Raw genomic sequence first — 18737 nt, forward strand, 5'->3', positions numbered from 1 at the left:
ATAGACTGCGTAGAGGCAAAAGGTATTTAGATTAGAAAGGAGTCATGTGTTGGCGCAGGCTTGATGGGCCAAAGGGCCTGTTTCTGTGCTGTGCTGTTCTTTGTTCTATGTTTGTTTTTGTTCACCTCACCCTCACGCACATTGGCAGCCTCACATCCACATCTCACTGCTTTGACAAACTGCCAGCTATTCAACCGTGACAGCCACATCACTCAAGCAGATTGCATGGCACTCACTGACAGGCTTCCTTATCAGCTGCAAGACAAGGTGACACATAATCAGAGGCAGTAGGAACTGACCATGGAGGCGAGACACACATATCTGTTCCCATCCCAATGTTTGCCATTATCAGAAAGGCCATAGCCAAGCTGAGTCCTTTTTAAGATGACAATATCTTCATACATAATCTTCCTTCTCACAAACCATTTCAATCTCATCCTACAGTATCTTATGACTGAGAAACTGTCGATGGCATTATACACTTATACACTTCTTACTTGCTCTTATTCTCTCACCATAACTTACCCCTGTGCCTTTCTGCTTGGAAATAAGTAATATTGAAACCTGACCAGGCAGATGGAGGAAGAGCAAGAGGGGAGCGATGATCAGAGACCCATCTCTCGATTTCAACATCCCAGCCATTGGCTCAGACAGTGACACTCTTCAAGGGTAGCATGAAGACAAGACTTGCAAATGGCGAGGTGCCAGGGACAAGCACACTGCAACCAGGGCATGGGGAAAAGATACTGCAAGTGCCAGAGGGCAAGGTTACATAGTCATTCTGCTGAAGTGGATTCAGATTCGGACTTTCATGGCTCAGACCACAGGGGAAGAGCAATGAGAAAGTGCAATGCAATGCTTGGTGCCTAGGCAAGTCTGCCAGAAGGCCTGCATTCAATGTCAACCACCAGCTTTGCAAAGGACTTTGTGCAGAGCTTGGAGCCCATCCTTGCCAGCATGGAATTGGTGGCCAAGTCAATCAACACACTTGCTCACCCAACACAATGCCCATCTGATGGCAGATGTTGTAGTTTTCATCAGAATTTTGAGTGCTGCAGTGAAACCTCAAACCGCTGTCATAAAATCTTGGATTGGTTTCATGCTAGGTCAGCTTGCTACCACAGCTGTGGGTACAAGTGTACAAAGGGGCTTCCAAAGCATCACAGCAGGCCAATAATCCGTCCTTCAATACATCACTAGGATTGCTGACTTCCAGGGAAGTGGCAGTGGATCCATAGAGCACAAAACCAAGGTCTCCTCACAGGGTGACAGCCATTGTGATGCCACCATTGCCATCCTACCAGTGCCCTTGCTGTTGCCTGTCAACTTGACAGCCCAGAATGACGCTGCCCATGCTGAGATGATGCAAGTCTAAAGTCATGGCTTTTTGGCCTGAGTTGCTTGAGGTTAGCCTGCAAGGTCAATGTCAGAACCATCCATCAGTCATGATGCAGCAATAGCAGTGGCACTGTGTAAGACCACTAGGATGGATGGGAACGATGTCATCTGCAAGAGAGTCCCTCAGGGAAAACAATAGGTTGAAAGGTTAGATTTGCAATATGGCCTGTTTTAATTCAAAAATTAGTTTGGAATATTTACTTTGGGGGGAATTTTACCATTCAGACTCTAAGGGCAGGATCCGGGCGTGATGCAGATCCGAGCCTGGAATCCTCTTTGCAGCGCGCCCATACGCTTTTTGTCGGCTCCGGTCCGATTCGCACTGTGGGTGGGGCTTAGCGCTGCTGGACCGATCGGAGCTCTGAACTGCGCAAGCGCAGTTCGAAAAAAAATCTGAAGCAGCACGCCCAGGCGCGAAAGAAAAAACAGCAGAGGAAGCAGAGAGGATGGACTTGGGAGAATCTTGCACACTGAAAATAATGTAGCACCTTCTTTGTGCTGCCTAATTATCTATGGGAAAGGTAATTAAACTACAGTGTCCTAGTGAGCAATTAGTGACCTGTACAATACATTTATGATCTGTAACAGGATTGTTGATGCTCAAATGTTCAGAATCCTGTGGTGAACTTGGAAGAATTGTCCCCGTGGTGGAACTTGGTTGGAAATAAGATTCAAGGAGATTACAACATCTTGTTTTCATCTGAACATTGCACAGAATTAGCGCAATTCCCTTTGGAAGATAATACCAAAATTATAATCGCAGGAACTAAAAACCTGGCAGTCAAAAATTTGGGAAAATATTTCAAAATATGGATGGGGGGATATATATTTTGAAATATTTTCCCACAATTTTGACTGTCAGGTTTTTAGTTCCTGCGATTATAATTTTGACATTATCTTCCAAAGGGAATTCCGCTAATTCTGTGCAATGTTCAGATGAAAACAAGATTTAGTAATTTCCTTGAATCTTATTTCCAACCAAGTTCCACCATGGGCACAATTCTTCCAAGTTCACCACAGGACTCTGAACATTTGAGCATCAACAATCCAGTTACAGATCACAAATGTATTATACAGGTCACTAATTGCTCACTCGGACACTGTAGTTTAATTACCTTTCTCATAGATAATTAGGCAGCACAAAGAAGATGCTACATTATTTGCAGTTTGCAAGATTCTTCCACGTCCATTCTTTCCCCCCCCCACAACCAGAGATCCATCTGAGACCCCCCCCCCCCCCCCCAGCGGACGCCAGCGGAAGGCCAGGAAGGTGCTGCAGGCTCTCGAAGGACTGCAGGTCGGACGGATGGTGGAGGGAGGGCAGCAATCGAGGTAGGTTGGGGGGTGTGCTCTGCCGAGGGGTGCCTGCCTCCCAGGGGGGTCCGTTCCCAGGAGGGGGGTCTGCTGAGGGGGGCCTGCCTCCCAGGGGGGTCCGATCCCGGGGGGGGGGAAGAGGCGTCTGCCGAGGGGGGCCTGCCTCCCAGGGGGGTCCGATCCTGGCGGGGGGGTCTGCCGAGGAGGGCCTGCCTCCCAGGGGGGTCCGATCCCAGGGGTGGCGGTCTGCTGAGGGGGGCCTGCCTCCCAGGGTGGTCTGCGAAGGATGGTCGAGGAGGATGGTGACTTCACAAGGGCAGAGAGGGCTTCGGAGGTTCCCCTGCAGAATATAAATCCGCTTCGGACTTTTATTCTGCAGGTCGCTAAAAGCGCGGATGAGGAACGGGCCAGAAGACGGTAAAGTGGGATTTGGCAGTAGAGTTGGGCGCGCGGTTCATTTAGTCGATTTAAATGCATGCTAATGCATTTAAATCGTCGGGCCGCCCGATCCGGGCGCGGACCGGACCCGTGCCCGAATCGGGTGTCGGTAAAGCCGTGATCTGCTCGGATTCAGATGCAAATTGCGTTAAAGACCCGACGCCCGACTTTACCGCGATTTCGCGCCCGTTTTCGGACGCGAAGTTTTGGTAAAATCGGGCCCTTTGTGTTCTCTTTCATTTTTGCACTGTGGTCAACATCATGTTTGGTTATAGAGGTAATATAAGGAATGTAGGATGTTGGTGAATGGGGATATATGGTTGATGCTCCAGGAATTGCATTTGAATTAATCCTTTACATAGAGACTGAGCTGGAAGCCTCCCTTCTTCTTCTTCCCCTTCCTCCTTTTCTTACTTGTCCTCATCTCCCTCCTCCCCCCTTTATCTCCTCCCTCTTCTAGCAGTGTGTCCTGCTCTACATCATCTCTGCTCATTTGTCCCGTCATGGTTTACTCCATGAGGAGGGGGACGAGTACACACGCGTCTGAGTGCAGTTAGTTTGTGCAAAAGTTCTGAAGTTAGTGATAAATATTTCAGTATCTTTGATACCACTCAGTGTACACTTTTGAAACTGAAAAAAACCATGGAAAACACCAAAAATGTGTAGAAGTCTAGCAATAGCCAAAAAATAATCAAATAATCTATAGGTAGTTGATGATCCTTATAAATCGCAGCTCCATGTCTTTCCAGATGTTCAAAGATGTGTTAACTGAAGTGTGGAGCTCCAACATAGCAGCACTGGAATCCTGTCACAATTTGTGCTTGTGTGCTAATCCCTTAACTGGGATGGTGTCCTGTGCGGTTGAGAGAGTAATGTGTGTGTAGGCAATGGACATCATTTTTAAGGGTATTCATGTTGTCCAATGAATAGGTGCTACCGAATCCAATTTCACTCCTTTCTCTACATCTCCATAGAAAGAAAAATCAGACACAGTCTCAAACAGGGATTGTTTCACAATGCACTTGCTTTGACTGCTGGCAAAGAATAGTTTCACATCCATACTGTCCGAACATATCCATTCATTAAAGATAAAGATAAGCTTGCAGCAAATCATATTACACCTGTAATAATGAAGATTTAATACTTCTCAAGGAACTAGCTCGATGATTCACGCATGGTGATCAATTTGGTGTTAAGCGTCACCTGCGGTAGTTCAGGAGCCCCACTCTGGTATAGCAGTCACTGCCACATTTGTTTCAGAGGAAGACAGTGGGCTGAGATGGTGAAACATTCACTGGTCTCTGTATCTCTGGGCCCTCGTCTTGGGTAGCTGAGCTTTTCGTTTCTGCTCACCTCTTCCAATGCCTCTCCAGTCACCCTCCAGAGGTCACGGCTGTCACCAAATGTTTCATTCTTGTCAGTGGCAATCCCCACCAACTTTATACCTCATCTGTAGGCGTCCTTGTAGCAGGAATTTAGATGCCCAGTTGGTTGTGACTCAGTACCCAGTTCACTGTGCAGAAAGTCTTTGAGTATATGGCCATCGTCCATCTGATGAATGTGGCAAAACCGACTCAGTTGTTGTTAGCTGAGCAACGAGCATATGCTGATGGAATTAGCACACTTCAGGACTTTGGAGTTGGTGACCTTGTCCTGTCAAGAAATACCACAACTCTGCCCAAGACAAGGGAGGTGAAAACGGTTCAATCTTTTCTCTTGCCTAGTATATGTTCTCCAGATCTCACCACTATTGAGCGCCGAAGACACAGGCATGATAGGTTCACAGTTTGATGTTCTCAGTCAGGTTTGTGGGGAATACAATAACTTTGCAAGCTATATTTTTCTTTTAAACTTTGGAAGGACGTTGCCTTATTTGTACACTTGGATTCATTTTACAAAAAAGTCATACATTCACGTTTGGACTCGGAGAAACAAAAATCCCCCAGCCAGCATGGTAGTCAAGAGGGGAAGAGCTGTGTGCTTGTTTGCGCTGCAATTATTTTAAGTAATGGGAAATAAATTATTGAAAGGCTAGTGATATACTGGAAACCACATGGCAGAGATGAGCTTTAAGTTTTGAAGCTGTTGTTTTTGAATTCAGTTTTGGGGAATAAGCCGAGAAGGAAGGCTGCCTTAATTCACTCTCTCACTGCCTTGCCTGAAATTCCATGTGTGATTATCAACCTGCAGCCAGTGAATCTTCATCACAGCATAACTTATTGTTGGCTTAGGCTTGCATTTGGAAGCCTGGTTGTAACTTACATTTGGAAACCTGCAAAGCTGAAGAAGAATTGATCCAAATCTATATTCTCCTCCACGCTAAAGCTCCATCGGCAAGGACCTTCATGCATCATATGTGACTACAATGGAACTTCCAGGATTTCACACAATGGAGCTCCAGATCAGCAGTGTTGAAACAATGTAAACTTTATCCTTTATTTTATAAAGCCTATCCTCTAAAGTCCATCGTTACAAAGATTGTATATGTCTGTGTATGCATGTGTGCATGTATCTGCTTGTGTGCGTGTGTCTGCATGTGCGCCTGTTGGATATTTTTAAAAAGGGATAGATAACTTTACTCTCACAGTACAATTGCTAACTGGTTCATGAAACTTGTTTTAAAAAAGTGTTGTTTTATGCTAAATGAATCATCCTAAGTTTATTGAAAGAAGCCTGGTTAAAGTTTCTTTAACACTGGGTCTAATAGCAGCAAAGGCAATTAATTTGTCATTTTTGTGAGTGAATTCAACTTTAAAATTAATAGTCTGATCTGTGGGGCTAGATAAACTGTGCACACCTCATTCTAGGTTGTTAAAGGTTGTTGTTCCACACTCTTATTCAGTTTGGACATAACAGGTGCAGCTTTTGCGATGTGTTTGATTTCAGCATCAAATAACAGATTGCCAGTGATTGTTGGTAAATCCAGTCTCATATTGCCAAAGCTGATAGATGGCGACATAACAATACCCTGGACCATGACATTTGTCTTCCTGATTCTGATTGTTATGTATTCACTGGTTTATATCTTAGATGTCTGGATTATCTCAGAGCAACCAGTTCTAAATCCAAACAGATTTCTTTGTAGTACTTCAAAATATCTCTGAACTTACATGATTCTCTACACACATATAGTCTCAGCTCAGAACCTAGATCCTTTCTGGAACATTATCGGTTTTTTTTAGCTCTCTGGCTCTATCCACAGGCTGAAACAATCACAGATTGTTACGTAGATTAGAGAACCAACTAACATATAGCAAAGTCCATGGCAAGCAAGTCAATAGCTTTGCTAAGCTCCTTCTCTGTGTGTCCAATACCCAGCTGTATCATGAAAGGCAAATTTTCTATGGTGTCTAGAGCTTCCATCACAACAGTGTCCTTCCTATAGTACAAGTCAAGGTACTGTCCACTCATCTCTCAAACTGTTTATTGCAGCCACTGAAAATTTCCCTCTCTTATCCATAGGGCAGATTGATGTTAAAAGTATTTTAAAGAGCACATAGTTTTTGATTAAAGGCTCACAGAAGCCTAAGAAATATATGATTTATTTAGTTTGAACAGAATTTGGTAGATTTGCTGTTCACTGAGATGTTTCACAAGAGGCTTGTTTACAAAATAAAACAATTTCCCCTGTATGGTACAAGGGGAAATGTAACAACATAGAGGTCAACTAGGTTGCTGGACAGAATGCAAGGTAAATGTGTGTTTTTTGAACTGAGGAGGAGTTAGAAATGATGTAACCGAGGAGCCAATGTAGATTCACTAATTGCTCTCATTTTATGGATGATTTTACCTTCAGCATAGAAAGCACAATCTCAAACTTTCCTAACGACACAAGTAAACAACAAAGAGGACTGTACCAAACTTCAGAAAAATACAGACAGATGGCACCAAGCAATATAAAGTGGATAATGGTAAGATGATACATTTTAAAAAAGGAATAGAAGTATACATGGGATAGAAAGATGTCAAAAGTTGTTGATTAACAGAGGGACTTCGCAGTTCAAAATACATAATTACGTGAAATTGCTAGCGTAGTAAAAAAAAAGGCAAGTTAAATTTTAAAAATGTAAAATTGGCAATATGTTCTTTATGGGAAGAAAGTGGGTGAATGGTTTTGTTTCTGAATGTTTGAACAAACAGCTGAATATCTTCCATCTGTGCTATAAACTGCAGTGGTTCTCTGGTTCTATTCAAGGCGTGATCATTACAGAGGCACAGGAAGCATTTATGAATGTAATAGTAAAAATAAATGCAAAACAAATGTATTAACACAAACATTTGAGCAAGGATGTTCGTTGCAAGTTCTGGAGGTGAAAGCAATGGGATTATGCAAACTGCTTATCCCAGGTCACAATTATGAGGAGAATCTATAGCATTTATAATTCCCATTGAGGTCCATGTTCAACAGATACTTGTCTCCAAAAATGACACGAGAAGGCAACATGGTTTCTCGGCCTTTTGGCTAAGATCAAGTGTAGTATCAACATGCTGTACTTGGCTGAAGTCATTAGGTTACATTTTGGCTTCATTTGAAGCAATTTTTAAAAGCGGCATCTTGGCCTTTTGGCTAATATGCAAATGAGATCAAGCCTTGGAGGAGGTGCAATGCCTAGTCCAATCAGCTTGGAACATGTAGATCAAGCCAAGACAGGAGGTGAGAGCCCTGTCTTGTCAGCTTGGATCGGGAATGTCTCACTTGTTGAGACTCTGAATTGGACTTGATTTGATTGAATTGGATTTTTAAAAAGCAGACTTTAAAAGCCTTAAGCTTTTATTTCTCTTTGCGTGAAGTAGACCCTCTTAATGGTTCTTTTCAAATGACTTTTCATCAATATAAATGTAAGCAATCTGGCCCAATTTTCTGGTTTATTTTGAGTAACAATCCAACTGCAATTTTTCGGCTAGTTGGAGGAGGTCAAATGTGGTGGCAGGCTGGCAGGAATGGGGTTGGGAGGGAAGCCAGATAAGTTAGCCTGCTTGGAGCCTTGGGGAGGAAAGAGGTGTGTGCATTTCCATTACTGGCCCCCTTTCCCTCAAGATGTGCCTCCCAGGGTGTTCCTCTCCTTCCAGCCCCCACACCTTTCACATACTGCACTCCCACCAACTCCACCTCCACCTCCAGACTTCCTCTCCAGACCCCACCATGAGATCCCTGGACTTACGTGCGTTCTGGGCTCCTTGATACCTTATTTCATGTGTCTCGATATAGCCTGTCATTTTTTTTGTGCTGCCCTCCCATGTGGGGAGGTGTTAATAAAATTGGTTCAGTAATGGCTGCCTGCAGTTGAGTATGTATTCGTCTTACTCAGAGCATTGCAAAATATAAAGGTGACAATGAAGCTACAACAGAATTTTCTTCCAAATTTCATTTGAGAAAAAAGAATGGAAGGGCATTGTGTCACATTTTTGGGAACACCTAAAGTTGATTTTGAAAAGGTTTGAGCAATTTAAAAGATTGCTGTATACACACACCATGTTCAGAAACTCAGTGAGTCAGTATCTTGTGTAATTGAAAAAATGGCACTGAAGGAATATTTCAAGTGGGAGAGCAAGAGAACACTATAAAGGTTGAACAAAGTCCTAGACTGACTTCAAAAGTATATCAAAGCTAAAAAGCACACATTTGCTTCTTGTTGAAGGCTGATTCATTAATAGCTGAGTTGGGGAGTTGGTTTAGATCAGTTGGCTGGACAGCTCGTTCGTGATGCAGAGCGAAGCCAACAACACGGGTTCAATTCCTGTACCATCTAAAGTTATTCACGAAGGCCCGCCTCCTCAACATTGCCCCTTGTCTGAGGTGTGGTGACCCTCAGGTTAATCGCCCCCTCAAAGGGGAGAGCAGCCAATGGTTGTCTGGGACTATGGCAAATTTACATTAATATCTGAGTTACCTGTAAATGACTTAACAAACACAAATGAGATGCCAATGTCTGCCAGAGAAATTAATGAAGAAACGGGCAAGGATGTGGCACTCAATAAGGTGCTCAATCGTATCATGAATGGGGAGAAATTTCAGGGGCATTTCACACACAGAAATGAACTGGGCGTAGATGAGGGTTGTCTCCTCTGGGTTTCAAGAGTCACTATTCTGCCAAGGTTTAGGGCGAGAGATTGTGAGAGGAACTTCAACAAGAGCATACAGGGTTCGTCCATATGAAAACAGTAGCAAGAGATTTTTGGTATCCAAAGCTAGATAAAGGTATTGAAGAGTTGCTGTAAAGTTGTGAAGTGTGCTTTAGAATGAGAAATAATCCAACCAAGATTTCTTTCATACCATGGTGAAATACAAGGAAACTATAAGAATGAGTACATGTCGACTTCTTTGAAGTAGAAGGGAAAGGGAACCTTGTTTTGGTCAATAACTAACGCAAGTGAATAAAGTTTAAAATATATTTATTAGTCACAAGTGTTGTGGGAAAATCACCACTCGGAGTCAGATCTAAAGATTCAACACGCAGTTTTATCGGACAAAGTTTTGGGAGAAGCGCTGGGCTCTCCGCAGTGCGCGCAGTCACCTTCTCAACTTTACAATGGCAGTTCAGCATCTTTTATACATTTTCAAATAATAGACAAGTACGGACATTAGCCATTAGCACGTCGTTATACATAGAGTAGACAAGTACGGACATCGGCAGTTAGCACATTGTTATACATAGAGTAGATACATTTATGCATTTATTTCCCCATCAAAGACTGATCTCGTTACCAAAACTCATTGTTTTGGATCTGTTTTGTCTCAAGGTCTGATCTGTTTCCTGCAGCAATTTAGACACTAACAGGTTTTAACTTGTTGTGCAATGTCTGTGCCCAAGTCAGCACATCTTAATGTCTTTTCCCAGAGTCCATTTTGTGCCAGGTAACCATCTTGTATCCTTTAATTTTGACTTTACTCCAACAACTCCCCCTCTTGGTCAGGATTATGATCTAATAATCCGATGGACCAACAATAGCAGCATCGTGGGTCTGGCAGTTGATATGCCTGACTCGCAACCAACAGGTCGCGCGTTCACAGGTAGACGTCCTTCTTCTCACCCTTTCCTTCATCGTCATTGTCCTTGGTGTCTTAGGGAGTTCCCATCAGGTGGTCTTCTTCGATGACCACACTGGCCCCTGGCACAAACCGAGTCATCATGACTTTACAGCAGACATTAAGACATCCGACAATTAGGCAGCAGACAATTATTATTGCAACGAGAATGATCAGTCCATGCATTAAATAGGATCCCCCCCCCCAATAAGCATTCGAGCCAGCTATTCCCCTTCTTGGGGCCTTGTCTAAAGTTATCAAGCTGCTTTCTTATGTTATTAATGACTTGGGTGATGTTGTAGGATTCATCTGTAACATGCGTTATACATTTGTCTCCTATTATTGTGCATCCTCCCCCCTGTTGGGCTAACTGATAGTCTACAGCATAGCGGGTCTGCCGCTCATATAACTTTAATTCAGCCAATTCTTCATTGACGGCCTCCAGTGCCTTTGATGTACTGTTTCCCAGAATGGTTAATCCACAGATCATATGGTTTCTATTTTTGGCACTAATTACTCCTGCTGCCCCCCCCCCCCCCCTCTCCCAGAGACAGGGCCCCAAGGAACCCGTAGCCGAGTGACGATCCCAGTGTGACCGGGACTTCCCAATCGGCACAGAATTCCTTGCTGATGGCCCGTGTCACTGTCTCTCTCCGGATATGCCCCTTTTGAGGGCATGGAACAGTGAGTGATCCTATTGTTCCTCCTGCAAAAAGGATCGGGAGGGTTGGTGTTGCCATCGTGAAGGTGCCGTTGAGGAGGAACACAAATCCATTCTTGGCCCGGTAGCATTTAATATCATGGTTATTGGTTTGTATATACCACCAATTGCTTGGTTCATTTGACGCCCTGCCTGATCCGACCACTTGGTAGGTATCAAACGGGTATGTCCATTCGGCTGAGCTGACATGAGTCCCATTACACTGACCACAAATGAGTTGCCTCCCCGCGGTTACGTTCAGGCATCTCTGCTCGTTACAGGTACTAGTAAACTGGCTTCTATTTACCCGACAGTGCTGACGGACACACAGCGTCTGTACACAGGAAACATTCTTGGGGACCAAGGCACATGCACATCCCCCTCCCTGCCCCGAGAAGCAAAGCGGGTAGCTTGCATCATCTGAGCATACCCTTCCTCCCACTCCCTGGAGCTCCCCGCACACAGGATCTGTGGGATTTATAAGTTCCACACATCTTCCCTGTATACCCCTTTTATATTTGCCTATTTGTCCTTTACAGGGTGCGTCTGAGGTATCTGCCGTATATAAGTCATGGGGGGACCACCCAGGGGTGGCCACAAATAGGGCCTCTTCAGATTGGGCTAGCGGGTAACACACTGTTCGATTACCATGTAAATGTACATGAGCCTTGTAGAATAAGTTATCCTCTAGCCCAGTCAATTTTACAATCGCGACAACATAGAGTAATGCAATCATATATGCGAGCTTAGACATGTGCGCAACAGGCAAGTATCAATCTTATTACTTTATGTTAACAACTTTCCAAAGGCTGTATTGCCAACCCAAACGCGTCAGTTAACCTTGCTTGTAGTCGTCATCTGTTTTGGGGAAAGCACTCTGGTCACTTTAATATCACTCATTCGTTTCTTTGTGTAATTTCAGTTGGGTCCAATGTTTCCATACACCTTTCCCCCTTATGTCCAGACAGGCACAGGTATCTCCACTAATTATGACCTCATATGGCCCATTCCATTTTGGTGCAAACCCTGGTTTTTCAGGTAATATTTTTACCAAGACATGACTTCCAGCTGTTGGGACGTCAGGGAGCATTTCAAGCTCTCTCTCTGTGCGTCTCTTTCTTCCTGATTATCCTTTACTAACTTACGCATCCCTTTTAGTTGGGCGCTTAGTTCCAAAACATATCGTTTAATTTTGTCTTTTAGTGGACCTACATCGGCCCCACCTGTTATGATGCTTTCTGGTAATTGCATCGCCCTTCCTGTCATTAGTTCATAAGGGGTTAATCCGGTTGTCCGGTTTGTGGTGGCTCTTAACCTCATTAATATAATGGGCAATACTTCTGTCCATGTTTTTTCTGACGTTTGCATGTCCTTGGCCAGGGCATTCTCAAGGGTTCTGTTCATGCGTTCCACCATTCCAGAACTCTGCAGGTGGGAGGGGATGTGGAATTTTTGTTTCATTCCCATCAGTTGGCACTCTGTTTTTACCACCTTTCCGGTGAAGTGTGTCCCTTGAGCTGAATCAATTTGTATGGGTATTCCCCATCTAGGGATTACCTCCTCCGCCAATATTCTAGCCACCGTGGTAGCAGTACAATGTTTAGTAGGGAACGCTTCTACCCACCTGGTCTATAATGACCAAACAATAGGTTTTGCCGTGGGATTGTGATAGTGGTCCTGTGAAATCTATTTGCAGATGTTCCCAGGGCCCCTTTGGTCGGGGCTGGTGTCCGATCTTAATTTTTATGGGTCGACCGGGGTTGTATTGCACGCATGTCACGCATCGGTGACAATGTCGGACTATGTCCCTCCCCATTCCTTTCCACCACCATTCTTTTCCTATACTAGCTGCCATGGCCTCTCTTCCCGCATGTGAGAGTCCATGGTGTAGTTCCAAGAGGGTGTTTTGTATGGACTCCGGTGCCATTACCTTGTCATTTCGTCTCCAAACGTTATCAGTCCCTCTGCTCACTCCTTGTGCTTCCCACTTCCCCTTTTCCTCTTTCGAGGTATCCTCGTGTAAGTCCCAAATATCTATTTCGTCTCCTGTCTGGCCCGTTACTGCTATTGGCAGCTCGCCAACTGCCTCCTGCTCTAACGCTAATTGCGCTGCACTATCTGCGGCTTGGTTCCCTTTGTAATTTAACCAATCGGGGTTATCCCTTTCTGGTTCCTTCTGATGCGCTTTAATTTTTATTACTGCTGCTTCTAGGAGTTTCTTGCAGGCTTTTAGTAATGCCTCGACCCTTTGTTGGTGTTTAATAAGAGTTCCTCCTATGGTTACAAACCCCCTTCTACCCCATGCCATCATATAATCGTGTATTACCCCGAATGCGTACCTACTATCGGTATATATGTTTACCATCTTTCCTTCAGACAATTCTAGTGCCTTTGTGAGTGCCACTAGTTCCGCTACATATGCGGATAGACCTCCGTCAATTCTTTCTGACTTTACCGTTTCCAATTTGTCATTTGCTACTGCCCACCCTGTCCGGGGTGATCGTTCCACGTATTTACGTGAACCATCTACAAAAAGGGTCTCCTCAGCTGTTGCTAAATGTACATCCTTTACCCTACCTTCTTCTATATCCATATCTATGTCTCCACAGTTATGTGGTTCTCCCGTATCCAAAATTCCTTCTGCTGGGTTATCTCCTGTGTCTCTTACTATTATAACTGATTTGCTGGGAGGTAGGAAGATGGCTTCCCATTTAGCCCTTCTCATGTTTGAGACAGACCTTAACTTTCCTGTATTTAGCATTTCCACCAAGGTGTGTTTGGTGTGGAGGATTATGTTCTCTGTCATTATTATCGGTTTGCTAACCTTTACGGCCCAGGCGGCGCAATCTAAGGCGGCTCTGCACCTTGGCAGTCCGGTTACTATCGGCCCTTCTGTCATTGAATAGTAACCTATGGGTCTCCGTTTATCACCATGATCTTGTATTACTACTGCAGAGTAGAACCCCCCTTCATTGTTATGTTGTATGTGGAAATCTTTATTGGAATCTGGTAGTCTCAGTCCAGGAGCTGATATCAGTTCTGCCTTTAATTTATTATAGGCCTCTTCTTGCTCAGGTCCCCATTCTACGGAGTTTAAAGCTGGCTTTCCCCCTTTAACTAGTCTCTGTATAGGTTCTGCCAATCTTGCGAATCCCGGGATAAAACTTCGGCTATAGTTAAACAGTCCCTGCACCTTCCTGACTCCTCTTACGGTGACTGGCCGCGGCATTTGTTGTACCGCCTTCTTTCGGTCTGTCGGCATTTCTTTAAGCCCTTGTGATATTAAGTATCCTAGGTACAGGACTTGTGCTTTCCCGATTTGTGCCTTTTTGGGGCTTACCTTTAACCCTGCGGTTTTCAATACTAGGTATAGTGCTCCCTGGTGTCCTGACTTAGGTTCTGAGGCTATTAACATATCATCCACGTATTGTAGAATCGTGCTACCCTCTGGTAGTTCTACCCTGTTCAGGATGTCACTCATTACTCGATGGAAGATGGCCGGCTATTGTGGAATCCCTGCAGTAGGCAAGTCCAAGTGTACTGTTTGTCTCCCACTGTAAAGGCGAATTTGTCTTGGGATTTGGGATCCAAGGGTAGGGACCAGAATCCATTGGCTATATCTAATACGGTAAAGATTTTATGCTCTGGTGACAATCCATTCAGGATTGTCGAGGGGCTTGCTACAATGCGGTGCAATTTGGACGTGACTTTATTGAGGGCAGTGTAGTCTATGGTGAGTCTGTAACTTCCGTCGGGTTTGCTCACTGGCCAGGTTGGGGAGTTAGTGGTACTTGTAGTTTCCCTCAGGATTCCTTTCTCCACTAACCCTTTAACTATTTCTACTACAGCTGCCTTTGCTTCCAGTTTTATCGGATATTGTCGGTGGGCCTTGTGCTCCGGTCCGGGCAACCTTTATCGGGTCAGTTTTGGTTAGGCCAGTGTCTAATTTCGTTTTGGCCCATACTCCAGGGATGGAGGCACAAATGGCTCCAAACCCCTCTGTTTCTAGTCACCAATCTCTGGTGGTGGCTGTGGCCATCTTGATAGTCTCGAGGTGACTTGTGAGTTTTCCTATTCCGGTTTTCCGGCCGTCCCATTTTGGCCAGATTAATTCTCCCTTCCCACAGTCAATCAAAACCTCATACTCCTTCATTAAATCATTTCCCATTATTGTACCCTCGTTATTTTTACATACATAGAATCTCATAGGTATATACAAATTATTTATTTCTACTAACGTGGTCTCGCTCAGGTAGGCGGGTGTTTTGTTCCCTCCTATCCCTGTTAGATAAATCATCCTACTTGTCGTGGGTAAGGGCAGGTCGGTGACAGATATGGATGCTCCTGTGTCCACCAGCATCTCACATTGCCTGCCCCCTACTAGTGCAGACACATAGATCCTTCCCTCCTTCTTACTCTTATGAATGGGGGCTGCAGGCCGTCAGTCTTGCTGACCTCGGAGGTTCCTTAGTTCCTCCGATTCTGCTGTGGACATGGATCGGGGCGGGGGTCTCCCATGTTTGTCCCAACATATTGCTTCCGTGTGTCCATTTTTATTACAGTGATTACAATGTCTCCCAGTGTTTCCACTTTTATTTCCTTTCCTTGGGACCCAGCACTCCTTTGCAAAATGTCCTTGTTGGCCACAATTGTGACAGGTCAGTTTGGGCTTAGTTCCGCTCCCGCTACAGTAGGTGGCTACTCTCTCCGGTTTTATCCTCGTCTGAGATTTCTCCTCCCCACCTCCAAGTACGCCACTAGCCCATTCCACCAGTTCATCATAATCCTGGGACATGATCACTCCCATTTTTAGGATGGTTTGGTGAGCACTGGAGAGCCCATCCTTGAAAGCCTGGATGAAGGCTCGATCCCCACGGCCTGGGTTTCCTTGCCCTGAGCATTCCTGGTATACTGTTCCCCATATTCAGAAGCTCATTCCCCCTTTTGTTGCTTGGTCGTGATTTTACTCCAATCAGTAGGAGCATTTCCTAAACCTCTCTGGACTTCTGTTTCAAACAGGGCGAAGGGTGCCTGTTGGGCATCTATTTCTGCTATTAGGGCTACTGCGTGTGTCCAACGTCCCCCACTGTAGTCTTGTGCTGGGGGACTGGCGGGCCCTCCGGCTACCTGCCTCCATTTATCCGCTGGACATGCGACCCTAACCAATTGGTGTATATCCCTTAGGTGCAGTTGGTGTCCTACCCAAATCGTATCTAATTCTTCCCAAAATTTTGTATTTGCGTTTCTAGGTTGTAGCTTACCCAGGGAGGCCATTATCTGTTGTCTTTCGCCTGGGGTAAACGGTTTGTAATTTGCTTTTGGCTGCGCGTCTGTCCTTCCTCAGGTTACTGGCGCCAAGTTGTGTTCTCGCGCTTTCCCTTCCTCTGCAGGGGCGGTTGGTCCCTGTTGTATGGACTCATAAGGGGGCAGAGGAACAGTTTCCTCTCCCCATTGATTCTCCTTTAATACTCGATTCTTTTTCTCCAATTCCCTTACTCTGGATCATAATTTTTTAATCTTATCCTTATCTTCGTTCCACTTTCTAGTGGAAGCGACTACTTGTTCAATTAGTCCAGCTAATTGATGTACTAATAATACCCCTGCCTTTTTTGTTTTGTCTCTCTTTTCCCCATCTACCCACTTTCTCTGTTGTCCTAAGGTCTGAGAAACATCCCAGCCATCCTTTTGCATCTTCTTAATCAGCGCGTGTCTGTCTGTCATATATTTATCAATGAGAGAACGCGCAGGTCCCCACTTAGTTTCTCTATCTGCCAGCTTACAGACTTCTACACCCCCGGCCACGATTACTTCCTTAGCAACGTGTTTTCTCCACCGTTAGGGTTTCTATTTATACTCACAGCCATGATCACCTCCTCAGCAACGTGTTTCCTCCACCGGAGTCCGGCTCTAGGTCAGAGTGATCAGCTCCTTACCGCACCACTTTACAACGTGACAGACAAGTACACAAACTACACAAACTTTTATGCAAACAGGTGGCAATCTCCGCGTTTGTTCGCCACTATAGAGTTTGATGTTAAATTACCTTTGTCACTTGTGCTTCACGATCCTAAGTGCCCTTGCGCCTCTACGCCCACTTCAGGGTCCTGATCTTCACGTGGGGGATTTCCCCTCTTAGCAACCGGTCTAAGGCTGCACGTTTGAAACAGGCACTTCCTTGTCCGTAGTCGATCAGCACAAGTAACAATCAATACTTATTTCTATCCGATAGTACCATAAATTCCCCTAATTTTCACCCATTTCTAACTGCATTGTTGGCTCTGTCTGACTCCCACAGATTCAATAATCTCTACTTCAGTTCGTCGATCGAGGCCAACCAATCAACTCACCAGCAGTGAGATCCTGCCTGACTACGCCAATTTGCTGTGGGAAAATCACCACTCGGAGTCAGATCTAAAGATTCAACACGCAGTTTTATCGGACAAAGCTTTGGGAGAAGCGCTGGACTCTCCGCAGTCACCTTCTCAACTTTACAATGGCAGTTCAGCATCTTTTATACATTTTCAAATAATAGACAAGTACGGACATTAGCCATTAGCACATCGTTATACAGAGAGTAGACAAGGATGGACATCGGCAGTTATCACATCGTTATACATAGAGTAGATACATTTATGCATTTATTTCCCCCATCAAAGACTGATCTTGTTACAAAAACTCATTGTTTTGGTTCTGCTTTATCTCAAGCTAAGGTGCCTCAAGGTCTGATCTGTTTCCTGCAGCAATTTAGACACTAACAGGTTTTAACTTGCTGTGTAATGTCTGTGCCCAAGTCAGCACATCTTAATGTCTTTTCCCAGAGTCCATTTTGTGCCAGGTAACCATCTTGTATCCTTTAATTTTGACTTTACTCCAACAACAAGTGACACTGCAACGAAGTTGCCACACTCCGGCGCCTGTTCGGACACACTGAGGGAGAATTTAGCATGGCCAATGCACTTAACCAGCACGCATTTCAGAAATGTTGGATCAATGCTCAATACCACAAACGACAAACTTTTTGCGGTTTTAAGAAGTTGGTTTGCAATTTAAGAATTGCCAGTTATACTATCAAGTAATGGTCCGAAGATTGTCAAAAGAGTTTGAAATATTTCTGTGTAAGAATGGAGTCAAACAGACTCTAATGCCGCATGTCACCTAGCATCAAAAGTTGCTGCAGAAGGAAGTGCACAGATTATGAAGAGGTCTTTGCAGAAGCATTTACTACGTGACAAGCTAGGCAGTAATTCCTGTGTTTCTCATTGTCGTAGGCTAGACAATTTTCTGTTCCCTTACAAAATAACCTCACAGGTTATTCACTTTGTTTAAACAAGCTCCTAGGACAAGGTTTAGTTTGCTTAAACCTGGTGTCAATAGCAAAGTAAGCGAAAAACTAGAAATAGTGAAGATGAGTCATGATACACGAGGCATAAAAATTAAAAGTTAGTTCTGGTCAAAAAATCATGGTGAATAACCATTGAGGTGGTAAGGAGAAGAATGTAATTGAAGTTGTAAAAAGACTGGTGTATTCACAAATCTAGTGGTGACTGGAGAGTGATGCCATCATTGTCATTTAGATCATTTGCCTGAAAGAGGAGATATGATAAAGGGCAATCATGATAAATCTCCTGTAGTCCAAATTCCTCATATAGTCTAAATTCCTCCAACTGTCCAGAGTAAAAATCAGAAAGTGAAAGTTGCAAATAAACTGAACATTTGCTGGTATTACGGAAACCGTCAGCAGAACAAAGTCAGGACCTTGAAGACAAATCAATCAATATCACAGTCCTAATCATTAAATGGACTTGGTAGTCAAAGTTCAGGTTTGACACAGTCAGAGATGTTCAGAGAGCGGAGTCAAAC

At 44.4% G+C, this 18737-nt stretch overlaps 1 protein-coding gene and 1 pseudogene across 8 annotated transcripts in view; one reads left to right on the top strand and one right to left on the bottom strand.

Moving 5' to 3' along the window:
- LOC144510005 (zinc finger protein 385D-like) overlaps nt 1-18737 on the bottom strand; it is a 388192-nt gene that overhangs the window by 141917 nt on the left and 227538 nt on the right. The gene's annotated exons all lie outside the window — the stretch shown is intronic.
- Nucleotides 7593-7735, top strand: LOC144482206 (U2 spliceosomal RNA; annotated as a pseudogene).

Source organism: Mustelus asterias, chromosome 2 (assembly GCF_964213995.1).
Source record: "Mustelus asterias chromosome 2, sMusAst1.hap1.1, whole genome shotgun sequence".
In the NCBI taxonomy this organism is placed as follows: Eukaryota; Metazoa; Chordata; class Chondrichthyes; order Carcharhiniformes; family Triakidae; genus Mustelus; species Mustelus asterias.